This window comes from Lemur catta, chromosome 7 (genome assembly GCF_020740605.2).
Source record: "Lemur catta isolate mLemCat1 chromosome 7, mLemCat1.pri, whole genome shotgun sequence".
Taxonomy (NCBI): Eukaryota; Metazoa; Chordata; class Mammalia; order Primates; family Lemuridae; genus Lemur; species Lemur catta.
In genome coordinates, this window is record NC_059134.1 from 12,941,894 (window position 1) to 12,956,116 (window position 14,223).

Here is a 14,223-nt window from a genome sequence, read left to right on the forward strand (position 1 = left end):
GCCTGGAATATCATTAAAACTCCATTTTCCAAGGCAAGGCATTGTGATTTCTGTCTTCATTTTCACTGCTGTTGTATTTTGAATTGTCACATCCCCCAAAGGCAAGTTGCACAGTCTGAGTTAGAATTGATGATCTGCACACATCTGCTTCAGGGAACTTGGGGCCAACACCTGAAGGACTGCTTGATGCTGATCACCCGGAAATAGACCAGAAGGATTGGAGAGAGATCACAGATGGACCAGAATCAAGGAATGGACAGCCCTATAGGTTGGGTGGACAATAAAATGACAGCAGGCAGGAATAGGCATTAAGTGAACATGTCTCGTGCCCCATGACTCAAAATAAATACCAACTAGAACAATAACAGAGGCCCCAAGGAAGTTGCTGTTCCTTTTGGGATCCCTTGTGTTAAACCAGAATACACGCTGCAGATGCCATTGAACTGGGGGCTAATTTAATGATTTACATTGTTGGGAAAGGATTAGTGAAACCTCCCATTTCGATGGCCTGTTCCTAATTTGCATCTTTAACGAGGTGGGATCCAAGCCAGGTTTTGTTCCTTTGTGTTTACTTCTCAGGAACTGTGTTGTTCTGATAATTACAAATAAATCTTTCTTCCTTTTCTCAAACTGACTGAATAAAAGATGTTGGGAGTGTGTTAACTCCATAGCGTGAATAACCATCAAAAAAGGGAGAAGTAAAATCCAATTATAACTCCTTCAAAAATGTAATTAATGTTTTCTTCCCAAAGAGGATGGTTGCTACATTTCATTTTGAAACATTTGTCTTCTTCTTTGTAGTTTCTTGTAGCTTGTCTAGGAGAACCTTGCACCACAGGCAGTGGTGCCTCAAATCAGGATGTCACGACCAGGTGTGTCATGAAAAATGATAGAACCAAGGAAAATGTAGGTTAGAGAAAATTAAAGCCTAGACTTCAAAATTTGATAAAGAATTTTTCTGATTAATTTCCAAAGAACTCGAGAAAGCAAAGCAAATCTCTCAAAATTGACTAATTTTCCAGGTCTGTCAAAGAACCAACGGGGGGAGTATATGTATTTCTGAATTCAACTGAGACTGACACACCATTCAGGATTATTTAAGAGCCATTCCAATGACCACAGAAACTGAAAGGGAAAATCCAGTTCTTACTGTTTGCAGTAGACTATTGGTGTGGGGATAGCAGGGCAAGAAGAAACCTGACTAGGAGTAGTTTTTGGAGCAAGTCTAATGCAAACATGCTTATTTAAAAGTTCCATTGACAGTCTGTAATTTAGTTGAACTCTGGCATTAGTCTTGATATCAAATTAAAACTCAGCCCTATATAATCACAACCCTTCCTCAAACAGTTTATTATTTACGTTAAGATGGATTAATAAGAGAGCTTTTAGTGGGTACTGGAGAAATGTTGACTCTTTAATATCTAATAGTTGTACCAAACTTTTTTTTTCATATAACTTTAGAACAAATGAGAAATTCAAGTGAAGAAAATCAACCTAGGAGAGACATTGATCATCTTACAAGAATGACTACAAAGTTATTTATTTGCCTGTCTGTTTGTTGGTTTTCAAGCAAATTCATACTGAAAACAAAGCTCCACAAAAACAAAGATTTTCGTTCACTTTTCAGTGTGTAGATGATATTCAGCACACAGTAGGTGCTCAAGAAACATTTGTTGAATTAATTAATCCATGAGTTTTACAATTATAATTTTTATTTTCATAACAGGGTTAGGAAACTTTTTTTCTATTGAGGTTAGAAAAATGTATATTAAATTCCATAAGAGCTAACAAAAGAATTTAATTTAGATTTCATATCTGTGTCCCCTATGGAAATGGCTTAATACTCTTATGTGTCAACTAATATATTGTGCTTTATATTTGAGTAATAAGATATAATATGAATTAGGGGTAAAGCATCAGTTTTACAATCAAACTAGCTCTACCACTCACTAACTATATGACCACGGCCCACATTCCTGATCTTTTTGAGACTCAATTTATTAATCTATAAAATAGGAATAAAGTCACCTATCTCATAGATGTTAAGAGAATTCACATAATGGCTCTGAATACAATGTCTGGCATATATATACTTAGCACTTAATGTCAGTAGCTAACATTATTATTTTAAAAGTGAGGAAATTGAAGTTCAGAGAAGTTATTTAAGTTACCCAAAGTCATATATATGGTAAGTAGCAGAGCTTGGACTTGATATCGGGTTTTGTGACTCCAAACAACTTACTTTTTCCAGTAAGAGAGGTGTGTTTTGGGAGCTACAGAACATCTCAAGCTTAAACAAACACACAAACTAAATTTTTTTCTATGAAAGTAGTACACCTCTCAACTTTCACTTTTTTTTTCTTGCAAGTCATTTAATACCACATCAGAGCATAGCATAATGTAAATAAAAACTCCTTCAACTACTTAAAGTTGTATATTAAACTGATAATAACATTAAACCTAGAATCAAAATTCTGTAAATGAGTTTGAGGTTCTCCTGAGTGACCTTCAGCATGTTATTTTGCCTCTACTCCCGAGTCTGAATAATGGGAACATCTGTGCAGACGGTATGTGCTGGTGAAGAGTCGAATGCGTGCAGGGGAATGACATCTTAGGGGCCCAAGGTGAAGGAGGGTCACACATTATAAAGGCTGGGAGAAAAGAAATTAATATCTAGCATTTGTTGCCTATATAATGAGAGAAAGATCTTATTGAGGAGGGATCACCTGTTATGGTTTATTTAGGTCCTTTACCTAAGTATTGGCCTAGAAGGTTCCATTCTCTCCCTGGTTTCTCTGCAGAGGAACCTCCTTAGCACCTGTGTATTGCTCTGTGAGCACAAACTGCCCTGGGCTTGCCATAGGCAGACCTTGGCTCTGAGCCCACTTTCTCATATGTAGGTGCTTAATTAGTGTCCCGAACTTGATTGCTCTCTCTGAACTCCGAAGCTATTCCTTTTAACAAGTGTTTAAAGAGACTGACTCCTTTTTACCATCTCTGTAGTAAAAAAGAAAAGAGGGAAAAGAATGTTTTTTAAACGATACATTATAAAATATAAACAAGATGTAGCATTTTCTTCATGTCCCCTTCCTCTAAGTAACATGGATTCTTGTGTTCTTTGCTGTGTCTTTTATTAGCGATTCCGTCAGCTTAGGTGGGAAACGCCACTAGAAAATGAGATTTTGGAGGCAAGTCCTGCAGTGTCAAAACATGATGAACAATCGTTTGGCTTCACTCTCTTCCAGCTGCATTGTCCTCCAGGCTTAGGAGGACAACCACAGACTGCCATCCATGCTTGGCAGAAGACATTCTGGTAGTTTGGGAGATGACTTAGCGGCTTTGATGATCCTCTCCCATCACTAAGGCCATGCCTGGCCCATGCTTGACTGAGAAAAGATGCCGTGCGTACAGGTAGGGCGACAGCAGAATGGCACAGGAGGGCAAGCAGGCGGCTGCTACTGCGGAATCCTTCACAGCCGGGAGCGGCTTGTCAATATCATTAATGAAGCCAGGCACGGCACTGCCAGAGTGAGCAAGCGGGGGCCTGGCTAATAGGCCCCCAGAGCGGACACTGACCAGTTTCTCTACTGGAATATAAAGAGCTTATCAACAGTGTCATCTGTAATGTTGACACTAACTAAAATAATTCCTTGGAAAACTTCAAAATTAGCATTTAAGAATGAAGGATCGTTACAATTCCAGCAAAGGTAGCACGGCTGCTGCTGCCCCCAGCTCCCTCCTCCATGCATCTTCTCACTTGACTGCACTTAGAGCCAGGGCCCTTTTCTCTTTACGATTCTGAACCTGAAATTTTTATTCTGTGGCCCTGAGGGAGGTGCATCAGGTCTGTCTTTATGTGGGCAACGGAGCAGCTGCCTGCATGGTAGGATATCTTTTAGCACCTCGCCAAGGGGCGGATTTCTCTTCCTATTGCAGAGGAAATCATTCCCATTAATATCACTCCCTTATACAAGGTGATTCTGATAATCGCCTAGAGAAGACCATTACTAAAATATACAGGTGACCTGAGGGGATGCGGGCTGATGAGAGGGACCACAGTAAGGTGCGCATTAGCCCGATTGGGGTCAGCAAAGCAGATGTCTGATCGGGAGCATCTGGAGCCCAGCCCCAAGGGGACAGCTTGATCGTGACAATTCAGCTCCAGGGACAAACCAGAGTGGTTCACAACGCTTGAAGCCCCACTGCTACCTGTGAAACTGCAGCCTATAGACTCAAGCACGTTCTGGAATACATGTGAGTTTACAAGGAACTTTGCAAAGCAAAAAACTTAGAAGAGGAAGAAATTGAGATAAAACCTTTCCTAAAAAAAAAGTCTTTGAGAATGCATATCATCTACCACCCCCTCTGCTTTCCCCAAATAATTCTCTGGGATAACTATTAAATAAGACTCACATGTTCACAATCTTAGCATGAATTTTGATATCTGAAGACCAAGGAGCAATAACTGTATCTTTTTCAGTAACATCCTCCTTCATGGTTTAAGCATATCCCTCCTTTTTTTAGAAGGGTTTTATTGAGATATAATTCATATGCCATACAATTCACCCATTTAAAGTGTGCACTTCAGTTGTTTTTTAGTATATTCACAGAGTAGTGTAACTGGCTACACAATCCATTTTAGAATATTTTCATCATGCCCCAAATTAACCTCAAACCTAATACAGTCACTCCCCATTTCCTTCTAACCTTCTCTTCTCAATCCTAGGCAACAAATAAACTATTTTCTTTCTCTCTCTATTTCCTATTTTGAGCATTTCATATAAAGAGAATCATACAATATGCAGTCTTTTGTTACTATCTTTTCCATTTAGCATGTTTTCAAGGTTCATCCGTGTTGGAAGCATGTTATCAGTGCTTTATTCTTTTTAGACGGCTGAATAATATTTCACTGGGTATATATACTGCATTTTATTCATCCATTCATCAGTTAATAACATTATGAATAATGCTGCTATGAACATTTGTGTACAAGTTTTTGTGTGGACTTATGTGTTCATTTTTCTTGGGTATGTGGCTGGGTCATATGGTAACTCGTGTTTACCCTTCTGAGGAACTGCCACACTCTTCCAAAACAGCTGCCTCATTTTACATTCCCACCAGCAGCACCTGAGAGTTCCAATCTCTTCACACCCTAGCTAACATTGGTTATTTTATTTCTTTTATTTCTTTTATATTCTCAAATATTTTAATATCATCACCTTAATAGAACTTATTTTTTAGAGCAGTTTTAAGTTCACAGCAAAATTGAGAGGGAGGCCCAGAGAGTCTCCATATACCCCCTTCCCTTAAACATGTAAAACCTCCCCATCATCAATATCTCCCACCAAAGGGGTAGATTTGTTACAATTGAGGAACCTACATTGACAAATCATCATTACCCCTGGACCATAGTTCAAAATAGTGTTCACTCTTGCTTGTATAAATGTCATGGCTTTGGACAAATGTATAGTGATATATATCTACCATTATAGGGCCATACAGAGCAGTTTCACTGCCCTAAAAAATCCTCTGTTCTGCCTATTCATCCCTCCCTCCCCTTGACCCCTGGCAACCACTGATATTTTTACTGTTCCCATAGTTTTGCCTTTTCAGAATGCCATACAGTCTGAATCATATATGCAGCCTTTTCGAATTGGCCTCTTTTACTTAGTAATATGCATTGAAGTTTCACCATGTCTTTTCATAGTTTGATAACTCATTTCTTTCTAATGCTGATTAATATTCTGTTGTCTGGATGTATACAGTGTATCCATTCACCTACAAAGGACATCATGGTTGCTTCTAAATTTAGGCAGTTATGAATAAGCTTCTACAAATGTCTGTCTGCAGGTATTTGTGTGGACATAAGTTTTCTACTCCTTTGGGAAAATAGTAAGGCAGACAATTGTTGGATTATATGGTAAGAGCATGCTCAGTTTTCTAAGAAACTGCCAAACTATCTTCTAAAGTGGCTGAACCATTTTGCTTTCCCACCAGCAATGAATGAGAGTCTCTGTTGCTTCACATCCTTGCTAACATTTGGTGTAGTCAGTGTTCTGGATTTTGGCCATGCTAATAGTTAGTGGTATCTCATTATTGTTTTAATTTGCAATTCTCTAATGATATATAATATGGGGCATCTTTTCAAATGCTTATTTGTCATCTGTATGTCTTCTTTGGTGAGGTTTTATTAAGGCTGTGGTCCCCAACCCTCAGGCTGCAGACTGGTATCAGTCAGTGGCCTGTTAGGCACTGAGCCACACAGCAGGAGGTGAGTGGCAGGCAGGCAAGCAAAGCTTCATCTGTATTTACAGCCGCTCCCCATCACTGACATCATCACTTGAACTTTGCCTCCTGTCAGATCGGTGGAGGCATTAGATTCTCATAGGAGCTCAAAACCTACTGTAAACTGCACATATGAGGGATCTAGGTTGTGCTCCTTATGAGAATCTAATGCCTGACGGTCTGAGGTGGAGCTGAGGTGGTGATGCTAGTGCTGGGGAGCAGCTGCAAATGCAGATTATCATTAGCAGAGAGATTTTACTGCACAATAAATGTAATGTGATGCAATCATCTAGAAACCACCCCCCCACTGCCACTGGTCTGTGGAAAAATTGTCTTCCATTAAACTGGTCCCTGGTGCCAAAAATGTTGGGGACCACTGTATGAAGATATTTGAGTCATTTTTTAAAATGAGTTGTTTTCTCATGGAGTTTTAAGAATCCTTTGTATACTTGGGATAACAGTCCTTTATTAGACATATATATTACAAGCATTTTCTCCCAGTTTGTGGCTTTTCTTTTTATTCTTTTTACAGTATCTTTTGTAGAGCATAAATTTTTTATTTTAATGAAGTCCAGTTTATTAATTCTTTCTTTCATGGATTGTGCCTTTGGTATTGTATCTAAAAAGTCATTGCCAAACCCAAGGTCATCTAGATGTTCTCTTACCCTTTTCTAGGAGTTTTAGAATTTTGTGTTTCATCTATGTTCCATTAGGCATTAATTTTTGTGATAAATGTAAGTCCTGCGTCTAGATGTCTAGATTTTCCCCACCCCCCTTTTTTTTGCTTGTGAACATCCAGCTGCTCCAGTTCCATTTGTTGAAAAAACTATCTTATTTCCATTATATTGTCCTTGCTCCTTTGTGAGAGATCAGTTGACTATATTTATATGGGTCTATTTTTGCCAATAATGCACTTCTTCATTACTGCAGCTTTTTAGTAATTCCTGAAGTCAGATAGTGTCAGTCCTCTAACTTTGTTTTTTTCCTTCAATATTGTATTGGCTATTCTGGGTTTTTTCACTCTCCTTGTAAACTTTAAAATAAGTTTGTCAATATCCACAAAATAACTTGTTGGAATTTTGACTGGGATTGCATTGAATCTATAGACCAAATTGAGAAGAACTGAAATCTTGACAATATTGATTCTTTGTATTCATGAACATAGAGTATCTCTCCATTTATTTAGTTCTTTTGATTTCTTTCATCAGGTTTGCAGTTTTTTTCATATTGACCTTACGCATACTTTGTTAGTTTTATATCTAAATATTTCATTTTGGGGGTGCAAATGTAAATGATACTGTGTTTTTAATTTCAGCTTCTACTTGTTTCTTAGGGAGATATAAGAAAGTGACTGGCTTTTGTATATTAACTTTGTATCCTGCAACCTTGCTAAAATCACTTATTAGTTCCAAGAGTTTTTGGTCAGTTATTTCAGATTGTCTGCATTGATGATCATGTCATCTGTGAACAAAGACAGTTTTATTTCTTCCTTCTTAATTGTATACTTTCATTTCCTTTTCTTGTTTTACTGCATTAGCTAAGATATTCAATACAATGTTGAAAAGAAGTGGCAAGAGGAAACATCTTTGCCTTGTTCCTGAGTTCTTTACTTTCTCTTTTTCTTTTCTCCTTCCTTCTTCCTTCCTTCCTTCCTACATTCCTTCCTTCCTTCCTTCCTCCCTCCCTCCCTTCCTTCCTTCCTCTCTTTCTCTTTCTCTTTCTCTTTCTCTTTCTCTCCTTCCTTCCTTCCTTCCTTCCTTCCTTCCTTCCTTCCTTCCTTCCTTCCTTCCTTCCTTCCTTCCTTCCTCCCTTTTCTTTCTTTCTATTATAGCCATTCAAGGGGGCATGAAGTGGTATTTTATTATGGGTTTGATTTTCATTTCTTTGGTGGGTAATGATATCTATTTTCTTTTAATGTGCTTATTGGCCATTTGTATGTCTTTGGGGGGAATATCTACGCAGATCATTTTTTTTAAAAAATGAGTTGTTTGTGTTTTTGTTAGTGTTCTTTATATATTCTAGAAACAAGTCACTTATCAGGTATATAATTTGCAAATATTTTCTCTCATTCTATGGATTTTTTTAAATTTAAGAATTTTATAGGGGTACATGAATTGCTTTTATACAGTTTGAGTTAAAGTTATAAGTGGGCCCCTCACTGGGATAACATGCATTGTACCCAGCTGGTGTGAATTTATCTGCCCCCTCATCCCCCTCTCACCTACTTGGTTTCTGTTGAATTTTGCTTCCACATGCACCCATGAGTGTTTAATCATTAGTTCCAATTTAATAGTGGGTACATGTGGTTTTTCCATTCTTGTGATACTTCACTTACAAGAATGGTCTCCAGTTCCATCCAGGTTGTTACAAAAGGTATTAGTTCACCATTTTTTATGGCTGAGTAGTAGTCCATGGTATACATATACTACATTTTATTAATCTACTCATGTATTGACGTACTCTTGGGTTGATTCCATATCTTTGTGATTATGAATTATGCCACAATAAACATTTGAGTACAGATGTCTTTTTGCTAAAATGACTTTTTTTCCTTTGGGTAAATCCCCAATAGTGGGATGGCTGGATCAAATGGTAGGTCTACTTTTAGTTCTTTGAGGTATCTCCATACTACTTTCCACAAAGGTTGTATTAGTTTGCAGTCCCACCAACAGTGTATGAATGTTCCTTTTTCTCTGCATCCACGCCAGCATCTGTTGTTTTGGGACTTTTTGATAAAAGCCATTCTTGCTGGAGTTAGGTGATATCGCTCTGTGGTTTTCATCTGCATTTCCTTGATGATTAGAGATGTTGAGCACTTTTTCATATGTTTATTGGTCATTAGTATATTTTCTTTTGAAAAGCTTCTGTTCATATCTTTTGCCTACATTTTTATGGGGTTGTTTGATTTTTTTCTTTCTGATTTGTTTGAGTTCTTCATAGATTCTGGTTATCAGCCTTTTATCAGATGTACAGCATGAAAATATTTTCTCCCATTCTGTAGGTTGTCTGTTCACTCTAATGATTGTTTCCTTGGCTGTGCAGAAGCTTTTAACTTTCTTTTTCTTTCTTTCTTTCTTTCTTTTTTTTTTTGGTGAAAGCTGTAAGATTTAATTGAATAAATAATCAACTCAATTATTTATGTGTGTGTGTATATATATATATATATATATATATATATATATATATAGTGACTGACTAAAAATGAAAGGCAAAAAATGTTCAGTTGAGATGCATGAGCAAGATGCATCTAGCTCATGCATCTTTTTTTATTTCAGAATATTATGGGGGTACAAACATTTTGGTTACATATAATGCCTTTGTCTCACCCAAGCCAGGGTTACAAGCATGCCCTTCCCCCATACAGTGTGCTCCACATCCATTAGTTGTGAGTTTATGCACCCCCACCACCCCCCTCCCACCTGACTGGCATCCAATGAGTATTACTACCATGTGAGCACCTTAGTGTTGATTAGTTAGTACCAATTTGATGGTGAGTACATGTGGTGCTTGTTTTCCCATTCTTGTGATACCTCACTTCAAAGGATGGGCTCAAGCTCTGTCCAGGATAATATAAGAGGTGCCAGTTCACCATTGTTTTTTTGTAGTTCAGTAGTATTCCATGGTATACATATACCACATTTTATTAACCCACTCATGTGTTGATGGGCACTTGGGTTGTTGTCACATCTTTGCGATTGTGAATTGTGCTGTCATAAACATTCGAGTTCAGATGTCTTTATTATAGAATGTCTCTTTTTCCTTTGGGTAGATGCCTAGTACTGGGATTGCTGCATCAAATGTTATTTCTATTTTTACCTCTTTGCAGTGTCTCTAAATTACTTTCCACAAGCATTATACCAATTTGCAGTCCCACCAGCAGTGTAAGAGTGTCCCATTCTCTCCACTTTCATGCCAGCATTTGCTGTTTTGGGACTTTCTGATAAAGGCCATTCTCACTGGAGTTAGGTAATATCTCATTGTGGTTTTGATTTGCATTTTTCTAATGATTAGAGATGTTGAGCACTTTTTTTTTATATGTTTGCTGGCAATTATTCTATCTTCTTTTGAAAAGTTTCTGTTCATGTCCTTTGCCCATTTACTGATGGGGTTGTTTGATTTTTTCTTGTTGATTTTCTTAAGTTCTATATAGATTCTTGTTATCAGCCCTTTATCAGATGTGTAGAATGCAAATATTTCCTCCTATTCTGTAGATTGTCTATTTGCTCTAATGATAGTTTCCTTGGCTGTGTAGAAGCTTTTTAATTTGATCAGGTCCCATTTATTTATTTTTATTGCTGCTGTCATTGCTTTGGGGGTCTTCCTCATAAATTTTTTGCCTAGGCCAATGTCTTTAAAAGTTTTCCCAACATTTTCTTCTAAAATTGTTAAGGTTTCACACCTTAGGTTTAAGTCTGCCATCCATCATGAGTTGATTTTTGTGAGAGGTGAGAGGTGGAGATCCAGTTTCAATCTTCTGCATGTGGTTATCCAGTTTTCCCAACACCATTTATTGAACAGAGATTCTTTTCCCCAGTGTATACTTTTTTCTGCTTTGTCGAAGAGTAGATGACAATATGAGGATGGTTTTATATCAGGGATCTCTGTCCTATTCCAATGGTCTGTATGTCTGTTCTTGTGCCAGTACCATGCTGTTTTAGTTACTATAGCCTTGTAGAAAAGCTTGAAGTCTGGTAGACTGATGCCTCCCAATTTGTTCCTTTTGCTTAAGATTGCTTTGGCTATATGAGGTCTTCTCTGGTTCCATACAAAGTGTAGAATTATTTTTTCTAGATCTGTAAAGAATGCTGATGGTATTTTGATAGGTATTGCATTAATTCTGTAGATCACTTTAGGTAGTAAGGACAGTTTAACAATATAGATTCTGCCAATCCATGATCCTGGTAGGGTTTTCCATCTCTTTACATCTTCTATGATTTCTTTTCTCAGTGTTTCATAGTTTTCCCTTTATATGTCTCTCACCTGCTTCATTAAATATATTCCTAAATATTTAATTTTCTTTGTGCTATTGTGAAAGGTGTTGCATCTTTGATTTGATTTTCAGCTTGACTGTTATTGGCATATATGAATGCTACTGATTCATGTGCATTGATTTTCTATCCTGAGACTTTGCTGAATTCATTTATCAATTCCAGGAGTCTCTTGGTTGAATCCTTGGGATTTTCTAGATATGATATTATATCATCAGCAAATAAATAGAGTGTTACCTCTTCTGCACCAATTCGGACACCCTTAATTCCCCTCTCATCTGATTGCTCTGGCAAGGACTTCCGGCACTATGTTGAATGGAAGTGGAGACAGTGGGCACCCTTGTCTGGTTCCAGTTCTAAGCAGGAATGCTTTCAATTTTTCCCTGTTCAGTATGATATTGGTTGTGGGTTTATTATATATGCCCTTAATAATTTTACTGTATGTCCCATCTATGTCTATTTTGTTAAGAGTTTTTATCATAAAGGTGTGCTGGATTTTGTCAAATGCTTTTTCTGCATCTATTTAGAGAATCATAGGGTCTTTTTTCTTGTTCCTATTTATGTGGTGAATTGCATTTATAGACTTGGATATGTTGAACCAAGCTTGCATCTCGGATAAAGCCCACCTGGTCATGATGATTTATTTTTTTGATGTGTTATTGGATTCAGTTTACTAAGATTTTATTGAGGATTTTTGCATCTATATTCATGAGGGATATCAGTCTGTAGTTTTCTTTTTTTGTGGTGTCCTTTCCTGGCTTTGGTATCAAAGTGATATTGGCTTCATAGAATGAATTGGAGAGGATACCATCCTCATTGTGCAATAATTTCTGCAGTATAGTATGAGTTCTTTGTAAGTTTGGTAAAATTCAGATGTGAACCCATCTGGTCCAGGACTTGGTTTTGTTGGAAGATTTTTAATTGTTGCTTCAATTTCTGTGTTTGATATTGGTATGTTCAGGAATGCTATTTCTTCCTGATTGAGCCTAGGAAGGTTGTGTGTTTCTAAGTATTTGTTCATTTCCACCATGTTCTGTTTTTAGCAATATAGATTTTTATAGTATTCAAAGATAATGTTTTGTATTTCCATGACGTCTGTAGTGACCTCTCCTTTTTCATTTCTAATTGAGTTTATTAGAGTCTTTTCGTGTCTAGTTCCCATCAATCTAGCAAGAGGGCTGCCAATTTTGTTTATCTTTTAGAAAAAACCCCTACTTTTGGTTTTATTAATCTTCAGTATAGTTCTTTTATTCTCAATTTCATTTCGTTCTACTCTGATCTTAGTTATTTCTTTTCTTCAACTAGCCTTAGGGTTAATTTTCTCTTCCTTTTCTAGTTCCTTGAAATGGTTTATTAGTTTGTTAATTTGTGAGCTTTCTATCCGTTGGATTTGAGCATTTAATGCTATTAGTCTTCCTCTCAGGAATACTTTTGCTGTATCCCACAGATTTTGATAACTTGTGTCCTCCCCATTATCACTTAGTTTGAAGAATCTTTTGATTTCCATCTGGATCTCCTCCTTGACCCAATAGTCATTCAGCAATAGACTGTTTAATTTCTATGACTTTGTGAAACGGTGAGCATTTCTGTTGGAATTGATCTCTAATTTTATACCACTGTGGTTTGAGAAGATGCATGGTATAATTTTTATTTTTTTAAATTTGTTGAGATCTGATTTGTGGCCTAGGATGTGTTTGATTTTAGAAAGAGTTTCATAAGCAGATGAGAAGAATGTATATTCAGCTTTATTTGGGTGGAATGTTCTATAGATGTCTGTTAGACCCAGCTACTATAGCATTACTGTTTATCATGTTATTTAGATGAAACAGGTTTTGCTTTATGTATCTGGGTGCTCCTGTGTTGGGTGCATAAATATTAAGAATTGTTGAGTCTTCTTGTTGGATTTTTCTTTTCACCATTATATAATGACCATCTTTGTCTAAACTTTTGCTATTTTAAAGTTTATGTTATCTGATATAAAAATCACTACCCCTGCTTTCTTTTGGCTTCCATTTGCCTAAAAGTTTGTTTTCCAACAGAAGCTTTTAAATTTAATCAAGTCCCATTTATTAATTTTTGTTGTTGCTGTGATTGCTTTTGGGATCTTCTTCATAAATTCTTCACCATTTTTTTTTTGTTTTTACTTTCTTGATGGTGTTCTTTGAAGTAGAAAATCTGTTAATTTTGGTGAAGTCTAATTTATCTATTTTTTTCATTTGTTGCTTATGCTTTCATTGTCATATCTAAAAAACCATTGCCCAATCCAAGGTCACAAAGATTTATGTCTATGTTTTCTTCTAAGAGTTTTATAAATTTAACTTTTAATTTTTAGGTCTTTCATACATTTTGAGGTTTTTTTTCTTTATGTTGTGTAAGGTAAAGGTCCAACTTCATTCAACTGCATGTGGATATCCAGTTGCACCAGCACCATTTCTTTAAGTCTGTTCTTTCTCCATTCAATTGTCTTGGTACTGCTGTCAAAATCATTCAGCTGTAAGTGAGTTCATTTGTGAACTCTCAATTCTTTTCCATTGATCTATATTTTTATCCTTATGCCACTATGACACTATCTTGATTACTGTAGCTTTCTAGTAAGTTTTCAAATTGGAGAGTGTGACTCCTCCAACTTTTTTCTCATTTTTCAACATTGTTTGGCTATTCTGGGTCCCCTGAATTTCCATATGAATTTTAAAATGAGCTTGTCAATTTCTGTAAAGGAATCAGATGGAATTTTGATAAAGAGTGCATTGACTCTGTAGATCAATTTACCATTCTACCGATATTAAATTGTCCAATTCACGGACAGTGGCTATGACTGTATTTATTTAAGCCTTCTTTAATTTATTTCAACATTTTTGCTTTCAGAGTATTTGTACTTCTTATTTAAAATTTAGCTTAAAATATTTTATTTATTTTGATGCTATTGTAAATGGAATTGTTTTCTTAATTT

The 14,223-nt window shown here is 36.6% G+C and overlaps 1 protein-coding gene across 7 annotated transcripts in view; it reads left to right on the forward strand.

The window, feature by feature from the left end:
* The window catches only part of OPCML (opioid binding protein/cell adhesion molecule like), a 1,045,970-nt gene that overhangs the window by 801,368 nt on the left and 230,379 nt on the right, over nucleotides 1–14,223 (forward strand). The gene's annotated exons all lie outside the window — the stretch shown is intronic.